This window comes from Phascolarctos cinereus, unplaced genomic scaffold (assembly GCF_003287225.1).
Source record: "Phascolarctos cinereus isolate Bilbo 61053 unplaced genomic scaffold, phaCin_HiC Scaffold_5;HRSCAF=322, whole genome shotgun sequence".
NCBI lineage: Eukaryota > Metazoa > Chordata > Mammalia > Diprotodontia > Phascolarctidae > Phascolarctos > Phascolarctos cinereus.
In genome coordinates this window covers 282,622,456-282,634,599 of record NW_027555958.1, presented here as the reverse complement: position 1 = coordinate 282,634,599, position 12,144 = coordinate 282,622,456, and positions in this window count along the sequence as shown.

Sequence of the window (12,144 nt, the reverse complement as noted above, 5' to 3'; positions counted from 1 at the left end):
GGACCTTTATGGAATGTAATTTTTTTTTTACATAATGGTCTGAAAAAGATACATTTAATATCTCTTCTTTTCTGCATTTGTTTGTGAGATTTTTATGCTCTAATACATGGTCAATTTTTGTAAAGGTGCCATGTATAGCTGAGAAAAAGGTATTCTCCTTTCTATTCCCATTCAGTGTTCTACAGAGGTTTGTCACATCTAACTTTTCAAAAATTCTATTCATTGCTTTCTTTCTTATTTATTTTATTGTTAGATTTATCTGGTTCTGAAAGGGGAATGCTGGAGTCCCCCCAGTAGTATAGTTTTACTATTTCCTACTGTAATTCATTTAACTTTTTCTTTAAGAATTTAGATGTTATGCCACTGGGTGCATATATCTTTAGTGGAGTATATGGCATGTTCAGGGAGAACTAGTACCTTTGGTATGAGTGCTTACTAAACCCTTTTCAGGGCTGCTCATCCATCTTTGGTGTCTACCTTTTACCCAAATCTCACCTGTGACTCTAAGACGCTGTAGCATGTGTAGCAACCTCACCCTAGTAAAACCATCTTGGCAGATGAGCTAAACCAGATTGAGGGTAACCAATAGGTCTCACACCTATTGATGAGTTAGAGGGATGTCTGCTCCTAGCATGTGAAGACTTCCCCCGGTGGAATGGATGAATGAGAACAATTTCTTCCAGTGTCTATGAAAGTGGCTGAAGTGGGTGCTGTGGAGTACTTAGAGCTTGGTCAGACATTGTAGATGCCAAGGTCATCCACTGCATCCTGGGCCATTGTGAGTTATCCTAGCTTTTGTATTGCCACTCGACTTTAATGACTCAGGAAGAGAGTAAGGCAACTCTACCTCACTTAAATACAATTCACACACAAGTTAAGACATAATTCTATGGTGTCATTGGTCTTCACTGAGAATGAAGAACAAACAACAACATTTTTAATATTGATATTACTTCATTGTTTATGGTACCTTTTAGTGAAATGCAGTTTTTCTCCTTATCTCTTTTAATCAGGTCTATTTTTGTTTTTGGTTTGTCTGAAATCATGATTGCTACTCTTTTTTTTTTTAACTTCGACTGAAGTAGCATAGATTCCTCTCTAGCACTTTGTTTTAACTCTGACTCTGTCTCTCTGTTTTAAGTGTGTTTCTTATAAACAACATACTGTTGGATTCTGGTTTCTAATTCGTTCTGCTACCCACTTCTGTTTCATGAGGAAAATTCATCTCATTCACATTCACAGTTATGATTACTAGCTATGTATTTCCCTCCATCCTATTTTTACCATTTATCCTCTCTCTCTCTCTCTCTCTCACTCACACTCTTTCTCTCTCTCTCTCTCTCTCACTCACACTCTTTCTCTCTCTCTCTCTCTCTCCTCTCCTACCTCACCTCAAAAGTCTGTTTTGTTTTGTTCCTGACTACTGCCTCACTTACTCCTTTCTTCCTTCTCTCGGTCTCTCTCCCTTTTATCCTCTTCCCCTTCCACTTCTCTGTTGAGTGAGATAATTCTATACCCAACTGAATATGTATGTTATCCAACCTTCCACATAATTCTGAGAAGATTAAAGTTTTAGTGTTGCCTGCCACATCCCTTCATTTTCCATTCCACTCTGAAAGCTCTTCCTTGCATGCCTCCAATTCTCCCTCTCCTTTCCTTTCCCCCCACCCCCAGTGCATCCTTCTTTCTCTCTCCTTAATTTAAAAAAAAATCATCCCATCATAGTCAACTCACACCTATGCCTTCTGTCTATACAAACTTCTAATTAATGATAAAGGTCTTTGGAGTTAAAAGCATCATTTTCACATATAGGAATGTAAACAGTTTAACTTTACTGAGTCCCTTATGATTTCTCTTTCCTGTTTACCTTTTTATACTTAAGTTTTGTATTTGAAAGTCGAAGATCAGCTCTGCTCCTTTTATTAAGAATGCTTGAAAGTCCTTTATTTCATTAAATAGTCATCTTTCCCTTGAAGGATTATACTCAATTTTGCTGAGTATTCTATTCTTGGTTGTAATCTGAGCTCCTTTGTGTATCATATTCCAAGCTCTCCAGTCCTTTAGTGTGGAAGGTGCTAAATTTTGTGTGATCCTGACTGTGGCTCCACTATATTTGAACTGTTTCTTTCTGGCTTCTTGCAATATTTTCTTCTTGATCTCGGAAATCTGGAATTTGGCTATAATATTCCTGGAAATTTTCATTTTGGGAACTCTTTCAAGAAGTAATTAGTGGATTCTTTCAATCTCTATTTTAACCTTGATTCCAGGATATTAGGGCAATATTCCTTAATAATTTATTGAAATATTACATCTAATTTCATTTTTTTTCATGGCTTTCAGGTAGATCAATAATTCTTACATTTTCTCTTCTTAATCTATTTTTCAGGTCAATTGTTCTTTTTCCAATGGGATTGTTCACATTTTTTTTATTCTTTTGACTTTGTTTTATCATTTCCTGATGTCTCACAGAGTCATTAGATTCCATTTGCCCAATTCTAATTTGTTTTTTGTTTTTTTGGTGAGGCAATTGGGGCTAAGTGACTTGCAGAGGGTCACACAGCTAGTAAGTGTCAAGTGTCTGAGGTCAGATTTGAACTCAGGTCCTCATGACTCCAAGACTGGAGCTCTATCCACTGAGCCATCTAGCTGCCTGTCCCAATTCTAATTTTTAAGGAATTATTGTTTTAATTAGCTTTTGTACCTTTTTTTTTCTATCTGGCCAATTCTACTTTTTAAGGAGGTTTTTTTTTTCCTTCAGTGAATTTTTATACTTCTTCTTCCATTTGTCAATTCTGTCTGTAAGGGTTCTTGTCTTCAATGGATTTTTCTGCCTATTTTGACATTTAGTCAATTCTGTTTTATAAGGTGCTATTTTTTCCCCAATATTTTTGTGTCTCTCTTACCAATTTGTTTATTCTCTTTTCATAATTTTCTTGCATCACTCTTGTTTCTTTTCCCAATTTTTCCTCTACCTCTCTTATTCAGTTTTGAAAATCCTTTTTGAACCCGTCTAGCAATTCTTATTGGTCTTGTGCTCGTCACATTTTTTTTCTTCCTTTGAGGTTTTGCTTGGAGGTGTTTTGCTATTATTGCTTTCTGAGTTTGTGTCTTGATTGTCCTTGTCATCATATTAACTTTTTATAATTGGATTCTTTTTTGTTGTTTGCTCATTTTCCAGATTATTTCTTGACTTTAAACTTTATGTTAAAGTTAGACTCTGCTCCCCTGGTGGAGGGCAAAGTGTTGAAAGCTTTGGCTTTTTTTTTTCTTTTGCTGATGTTTTCAGAGGTAGATCTGTGGTTCTGTAAATTTTCAGTGTTTCCAAGGTGGTACGATCTAAGAAGAGGTGTGATCACTACTCTCCTGGACTTTGCAGTGGTTTTTACCCAGGAAAGGACCTTGTTTCTGTGCAGCTGCAAGTACTGGTACTCCTCTTCACCCTGGAATTGTGATCAGGACCCTTACTCCTCTTCACCCTTGAGCTGAGACCTGGACCTGGGTCTGGGCAATGCAACAGGGTCCTGAACCCAGTGCTAGTCAAAGGTCCTCTGTAATATCTTTCTGACTAGTTGTCTGACTCCCTTATCTGTTTGCTGAGAGCTCCTGCAACTGTTATTACTGCTGTTCCAGCATCCTCCAAGACCTGCTGCTAGTGTTGCTATAGCCTGACTGTTGTGTTCTGTGTCCACCCACCATCCCTGTGTGACAAACCTTTCCTGCTGACCTTCTAAGTTGTCTTGGGCTGGAAAATTGTTTCTCTCCAACCTTTTGTTGCTTTTGCCACTCTAGAATTTAGGTTAAGGTGTCATTTTAAAGTTGTTTGCAGGGTAATTTGTTAGAGTTCAGGTGAGTTCCTGTTTCTACTTCATCATCTTTTCTCTACCCTCAAAGTTTCTTGAATTAAATTTGTTAGAGAACCAAGACATTTATAATAGCCCATATACGTCTGGCAATGAGAAATTTCCCCTTTCTTGATATTTTTTTCACTTTAACTTATTTCTTTCAGCTTGAAAATTTATGAAAATTCTCAAGAGTTGATTCTTATCTAAACTATTTCATAAGGAATACCTGGAAAGAACATTGTGTGATTCCTATGCAATGATTACTTAATAAATTGGCTTTATAATGATCAGGGAATTGTATAGTTGAAGCCAAAAGATATTACAGGATCATAAGATTAGAATTAGGTGGTAACTTAGAAACCACAAACCTCACTCCCTCATTGTACAGAGGAAAAAACTGAGTGCTAGAAAACCAATCCTCATCAGGTGTAATGTTTCTTATTTTCTGAGTACTTTGAGATGCCCATCTATCCCTCTTTCTTGAGTTTTGTCCTTTTATAAAAGCAGAATGGACATCCAAATTCTGTCACATTGAATGTTACTACTGTTTCATTTCTATATTTTATGCTTCTTATTTTCACCTTACTTCTAGAAAACAGCAGCTGTATCATGAGCAGCTCTGACACGTTCTATAACTTTTTCCCCTCTTCTTCGGCTCTTTTGGAAACTGTCCAGTTCCATGATGTCATGAAAGAGCAAGTTTAGGCCCTGGGAGGTACATCCTGTTGCAATCCATGCTAGATCTTCCTCTCCCAGGCAGCAAAACAAATACTTAATCGTCTCCTATTTTCAGTCAAACTTTTCATGCTTTGCAGCTGATACACTTGGCACTCTCTGTTCACTCCCCATTTCAGTGTGCTTCTGTAAAGAACAAGTTACAATGTGGATAGTTTCAAATCCCTTATCGCAGATGTTTGTCTATCTTCAATATGGCAAGAGTATGTTCTTCACGGCTACTATTACCTGTGCATACTTTGACACTCAGAGAGGCTTGCCAAAAGAATATTGGCCAGCCAGAACTCTTTAGCATGGGGCTTTGCCCCAGGGGCCCAACATCCATAAGTGTGGCATGCTTCCTCTCTGTGGGGGTTTGCTGTTCCCTATAACAACTACGATTCTGTTGTCTCATACAGCTCACCCTGCCATGACACAACTGTCATCTCCAATATCCTGACATAGTAGTACCCACCTCTCAGGATCTGTTTTCCTTTTAGTCACTTTGGATGAGAGGGCTGGACCATTCCCTTTCCTGGAATGCCTGCATTCATGGTCAGGTCATCTTCTGCACTGTCACTACTCCTTCCTTCATTTTAGTGGGATAGGATTTAGGGTAAAAAAAAATCCTTATCAGGTATTGCTGTTTTATAACTTCTATGATGATCTTAAAACTTAATTAAAATTCAATTCACTAAGGAATTAGATGTGGACTACATTTGGAGCACTGTTCTTGGTATTCAGAGAGATACAAAATTTAGGTTAAGTTATGGTCTCTGCCCTCATAAAGCTTATATTCTATGGGGGAATATGAAAGGCACTGTAACATAATAAAAAATAACTTGGAGTCAGAAGAATTGACTTAGATCATAACTCTGTGGCAGAACAGCTATGTGACACTGCTTAGTGTTCCATTTTTTTATGATTCTTTTTTTTTTTTTAGGCAATTGGGGTTAAGTGACTTGCCCAGGGTCACACAGCTAGTAAGTGTCAAATGTTTGGTCTGAGGCCAGATTTGAACTTGGGATCCTCCTGACTCCAGTGCTCTATCCACTGCGCCACCTAGCTGCCCTTTAGTGCTCCATTTTAAAGCACCATTTTAATAATGCTGAGCTTCTAGACCCAGCAGATCCAGAAGAAAGAGTGATTTAGGAAGGTGAATGCCAGAAACACATATTTGTGTTCCTTTCTTCATAATCCTCCATGTTTTCAGCCAGGAAAGATTGTAAAATGTTAGTAGGACATGTCTTACCCTTCAGGATTTATTTGGTCATCCTAGTGGTTATCTTGAAAGGCAAATTGCAAGTGGCTATGTTTGTAAACCAGTTCCCTCCCTACCCATTCCCTGCTCCCAGAATCACTTACACTGTGGAAATGCTTCCATATGGTAGAAATTGGTCTCACCATTTCGCTAACAGGGGAAAAGATAGAATTGTGGCTAGATGGCAGAGAAATACTATGTTCCAAAAGGCACACATGTAGTCAGAGTGTCTCTTCAGAATTAGAACTAAATGATTTTGCAGCCCAGCAGGCGTCACCTCCTTGCAAAATATGACCAGGTAATTTTGCCAGAACACTGAATTAGTAGAAATCCAATTATAATTTCCACAGGTTATCAAAATATGCTAATGCCTCTGAAATTGAGTTTAATATTCCAATTTATGATTATTTTATCAACTCAATAAGGAAGCAAACTTTTATACTTCCCTTTGTGCCTCTCATGGCAACAGGGCCTGGGAGGCATCAGGTTCCAACATCTTTCCAGCTTCTAAACCTTAGACTTGCTCTTATTCCACTTTATTGGATCTTTTAAGCCATCCAGGCAATAAACTATGCCTATCTTATTGCTATAGAAATAAATGGAGTCACTCTGCTCCCAATCCTTTAAGACCTAGTCAAGAAGCCAAAAGCAAATCCACCAGTTTTTAGACCAAGAGTCAGTAAGGCATCCCACAAGCAAAGAAGGTATAGAGCCTTCCTTTTCTGTGAACGTGGCAGTGTCTCCCCTCAGAATGTATTCCCTTGACTTGTCTTGCATTTCAGCATTATCTGAATACCATCTGTTCTTAGAAAACATAATAATTTGATTCTAGATATTAGTTTTGCATAAAACTTCCATATTACATTGTTTTTAGAAATTATTCTAGGGAAAGAAAAGCCATGGCTTAATAGAAGAAAATTTATTACATGCATTTAATTCATTCTAATAAAAATTCAGAATCTATGAATTTTTGCATAAAAATGGGGAAAATAAAATAATGGTTCATGGGCAAATTTACTCCCTGTCCTCTTTCTTCCCTCTTACACACCATTCTTAAGTTTTTGTTTTGTTTTGACTGGGCAATCAGAACACCTGCTCTCCTCTCCAGGGAACACAGTGGACATCAATTCCTTCTTCTTCTTTTTCCTACTAGGGAATGGTAGTTAGTATCTTCCCCAAAAGATCCTTGCTATCTTGCAGCAGACCTTTCTTTGAGGTTGATATATAATTGTGTAGGGATTTCTCTTGTCCCCATCTCTTCAGTGTTATTTTGCTATTTGGATGCTTGACACATGAAGTTCAAGGTGATATTTCAGAGAGAAAGTATCTGAGTCTAAAAACAGTAGCATCACATCCACTTTAAGAGGCTCAGTACAAAATCCATGCCTATCTTTCCATTTCTAGCTGAAGGAATGGCAGTTAGTTCTATAACACAGCAGCAGAAGCAGCAAGCTTCTTTAAGGGCTGTTTAGGAAACACTAAGTAATCATCAGTTCATTGGTAAATAATTAGACTTAGTAGTTATATGTTGCAGTTTATGTTCAAAGAGCCACACACACACACACACATACACATTAAGTAATTAACTTGATAATGAAGAAGAATCCCTTTAAAATCACCATATAATTAACTAAACTCAGGAAGAAACTAGAGGACTAGTTGAACAACTGTTTCTTTGCCTTTTATATTTTTCTGTCAGGGAAAGTGGTATTGAAAAAATATCCAGTGGTAGTTCAATGATTACAGATTTCTGTTCAATGTAATGAATAAACTTTTAAAGAATTTGAATTGCTGGGGTAGCTAGGTGGTGCAGTGGATTGAGCACCAGCTCTGAAGTCAGGAAGACCTGAGTTCAAATCTGGCCTCAGACACTTAACACTAGCTGTGTGTGACCCTAGGCAAGTCACTTAACCCCAATTGCCTCAAAAAAAAAATAAAAGAATTTGAACTGCTTCAGAATAAAATGAATTACTTAAGGTAGTGAGTTCTCCATTACTGGAAATATCCAAGCAATGGCTGGATATATGTCAACAGTATCTTGCTGAAGCTACTGTAGAGTGACTTCATGCATCGATATGGAGATTGAACTAGATGAGCTCTCAGTTCCCCCATAATTTTGAGATTTTGTGATTTGATTCAAATCCATATTCATCAAATATTTATTAAGCATGAGAGATGTAACATGGCATAGTGGATAAAGGCTTGAGTTAGAAAAAAAGTAAAAAACACCAGGGTTCATATTTATCCTTAGAAATCTACTAACTACATGACCAGAAATCTGAGTCTCACTTTCCTCATCTGTAAAATGGGGATGATATGAGGAACAAACGGGACAGTGGACATGGGGTGTACTTTCCAGTCTTCTCACATTCTCCTCCCTACCACTCGCTCTGTGATCCAGTGATGCTGGTCTCTTTTTGGTTCCTAGAACAAGACACCCCATCTCCCAACTCTGAAAATTTTCACTGACTGCCCCGTGTATTGCATGCTCTCTCTCCTCACCTGTACCTCCTGGCTTCTTTCAAGTCCCACCTAAAACCTCACCTTTTACAAGAAGACTTTCCTTCTCTAGGGCATTAGCCCCAATTTATCCTCTATGGATCTTGTATGCTACCATAGTTGGTAGCATGTTGTCTCCTCATTTGAGGGGAGCACCTTGATTGTAGGGACTGTTTTTATTTGTTTGCTTACCTCTCTTTGTATTCCTGGTTATTAGCATGGTCCTCGGCAATGCACTTAATAAATGCTAATTGCCTGACTGGACCATTTGAATTAACTCCAGTGGCTTCCTGCTGCTGCTAAGATAAGATACAAATGCCTCTGTTTGATTTTTAAAAGCACTTAACAATCTGGACCCAATCTTTCTTTCCAATGTACTCACACACTACTCCCCTTCTTGCATACCACCAACCAGATTTAACTGATTTTCTTTCTCTTCATCACACATGGTAAACTATCTCCCACCATCACCCTGGTTATCCTCTATGTCTTCAATGCTAACCCTTTTTAGTTGCACCTGTCTTCCTTTAAGATGTAGCTCAAGTTCTAACTTTTACACACAATCTTTCTTGACCTGCACAAGTGCTACTGCCCTCACTACCCCCGTCCCCCACCAACTACCTTATCTTTCACAACCTTGTATTGGTTTTGTATATATTTATTGATCTGCAGCACTGGGAGTGTCACTGATACTCTCTTGTCTCACTAGGTTGCCTCACTCATCCAAACCTGTACTAGCATGTTGGCAGATCCCAGAGGGAATGTTCCCCAAGCAATAATTCAGTCTTTCATGTTTCCAGGGGATAGCCCTGATGGGGACAATACAATCCTACAATGTATGCTATAGCTCAATAGCCCCTACTAGTATGCTTCCCATTTAATAAATTAGGCAGGTGAAAACCAGGAGCTTTTAGTCAGAGATGGTTTACTAAACAGAAGGTAAAAGAAGAAGAATAACATAATATTTTCCATAAGGGAAGAGGAGAAGGTGGGCACAAACTTACAGAACCATAGCAGAGAGGCACCTGGTTAGGTAATACATGTGCCTGGGGGCACTTCACAACTCTGCATTTGGGGCCTCCATGAGCTCTGTCTTCTTAAGGAACAGTTGACAAAACAATACACTAATTTTCAAAGATGCTTCTCTCTTAGCTGCTCCACTCTTCTGGACTGCTTGGTTTTCTCTCTGGGTGGAACCACTTCTCTAGTCTGCTGAGTTTAGCTCTTCCAAGGAACAGATGCAAAAGCCTATCTTCTTATAATCAGATCTTCCCAGAACCAGGTGGCAAATAAGATTTGAAGTCTCTTCCCAAAACTAACCAGAAGTCTCTCTTGTGATTAGCTCTGAGCTCTTCCAAGATTTCCTGAGTTCTCAGCTCTACGGGTCTATTTGGTGAGATGATTCACCTCTACTTCATGGTAATTAAGCAAAATACACTTGTCACCTAACTATTCTGGAACTGGGCAATATGTGTTTTTGCCAGAATCACGAAAATGTTACAGGAATCATGGTTTCCTGACTATTGCCTTCAAAGTTCTCATGTTAATCATATTCAAATCAAATGATAAGAAAATGGACACCTTTGCCATATTTACCCCCCCCAGGTGCCTTTTCTCCATGGAGCTGCTTTTTAAAAATATTAAAGATTTGAATTAATATTCAGGAGACAATGCTGTAGAGAGCACACTGACTGTACAGTTTAAGTACCAGTAATCAAATTTCTCTTCTGATATTTACTACTTTTGTGACATTGGACAAGGCAATTAACCTTCGTAGACCTGTTTACTCCTCTCTAAAATGGATGGGTTGGACTAGATGGCCTTTGAGTCTCCATCTAACTTGAGAACTATAATCCTAGGAAATAACGTTACCTAAAGATTAACCTTATCAATGAATCCAACTTGGATGTCAACTTAGAGCCAGATCTCTGATGAAGTATCCTAGTAATTTGTTCTAACTTTACACTGTTTAATATTTTTATTAAGGTCTTAGATAAAGGTATGGTTGATATCTTCATCAACGTCGTCATTGATACAAAATTTATAGAGATGACCAGTTCTTTGGATGGCAGAGTCATCTTCTCAGCAGGCTTGAATACTAGATTGAATTCAATAAGATGAAATGTAATGGGAGGAATGTTAAATTTTACACTTAGGTACAAAAAATCAACTTCCCACTTTTAAAATGAGAAAGGTTTGTCTAGACAGCAGCTCATCTGAAAAAAGACCTAAGAATATTACAGCTGCAAGCTCAAAATGAGTAAACAATGTGATATGGACCCTTCTCACTCCCCACCCCAAACCCCCAAACAAAACTTGATAACAATGCAATCAATCATGTGCTGTATCCAGAGAAGCATAGTATTTAGATCGAGGGAAGGGATTGTTCCTGCTATACTTTCCCCTGGTCAGAATACATCCAGGGTATGTGTTCTATGACACACACCACATTTTAGGAATGACATCAATAGGCTATTTAGAGGAGACCGATCATGATGATGAAGAGACACAAGATAATTTCAAATTAGGATATGATGAAAGAACTAAGGATGATTAATGTGAAAAGAAGTCTTAGAAGGGACATGACTACTATTTTCAAATATTTGAAGGACTGTCATGTAGATCAGGGATGTATTTGATCCCACAAAGCAGTATCATTGGATAGGAGTTACCTAAAGGCACATTTTAGTATATGTCAGCACAAACTTTAGAAGCATTGGGTAATGAACTGCCTTGAGAGATAGTATGTTTCCCCTTACTAGAGTTCTTCAAAGGAAGCTTTAATGGATACTTGTCCAGTATGTCATAGAGAGAACTCTCAGTTGGGGGTAGTTGGGACTAGATGACCTTTGAGGTACCTTCTAAATCTGAGATTTTAGCATTGTAGAATTAGCAGTCAGCTAACACTTGAAGGTAAAAATGTGAGGAAAATAAATAGAAATTAATTCTAAACTGAATTTTTAGATATTTTTCTGACTCAGTGCTGGTTGCATTTGAAACTATTATCCATCCTCTCCTCTTGCAATACATTATGGTGATGAGCCATCATGAAATTAGCACTTTATTAGTGGGTGTCAAGCCTGGAGTAGGACCTTTGTTTCACCACCAAGAACAGAGAGTTAGGAACTTGTCAAGACAAGTTGGGAATTGAAGTTGCTGTCTCAGGCTTGCTGATAATTAATTTGGAGTCTTGCATTTGTCAGAGTGGCTGTAAAGGCACAGATTGTTCTCAGCCTGGGCACAGATAAACAGAGAACTGATCATTAAGAAATCAGAAGTGAGTTTATCCTATGGACTTAAGCCAAAGTATATGTAGGAGATATAGTAGAGAATCACAGAAGTGAAATGTATTTGATTATCTGGAGATCAGAAGAGGCTTCTATAGCTCTCACTCTCAATTTCAGTCAAGAGAATCTTTTAAAATAATAGTTCTTAGAACTCCCCCTTTCTTTTTTCTCCTCTATACCCCTCCTACTCTCTTCTCTTCTCTCTCTCTCTCTCTCTCTCTCTCTCTCTCTCTCTCTCTCACACACACACACACACACACACACACACACACACACACACACACAATAAAACAACCCAACAAAGAGAGCTTACCAAAAACATACCCACAAAAGAGGATGGCTTTCGGCCAACATCATTTATTTCAAATATGTTTCCAATTTTAAAATGTCCAGATCTAAAACTTTAATCATGTAGCACCTAGGGATTTTTTCCTTTATTTTTTTTGAAAAGAGTAAGCCATAGCTATAGAAAAATGACTAAGGGTAACCATATTCTGCCTAAAGAAAGACCCAGCTGGTACTCTTCTACAACCAGATCCAG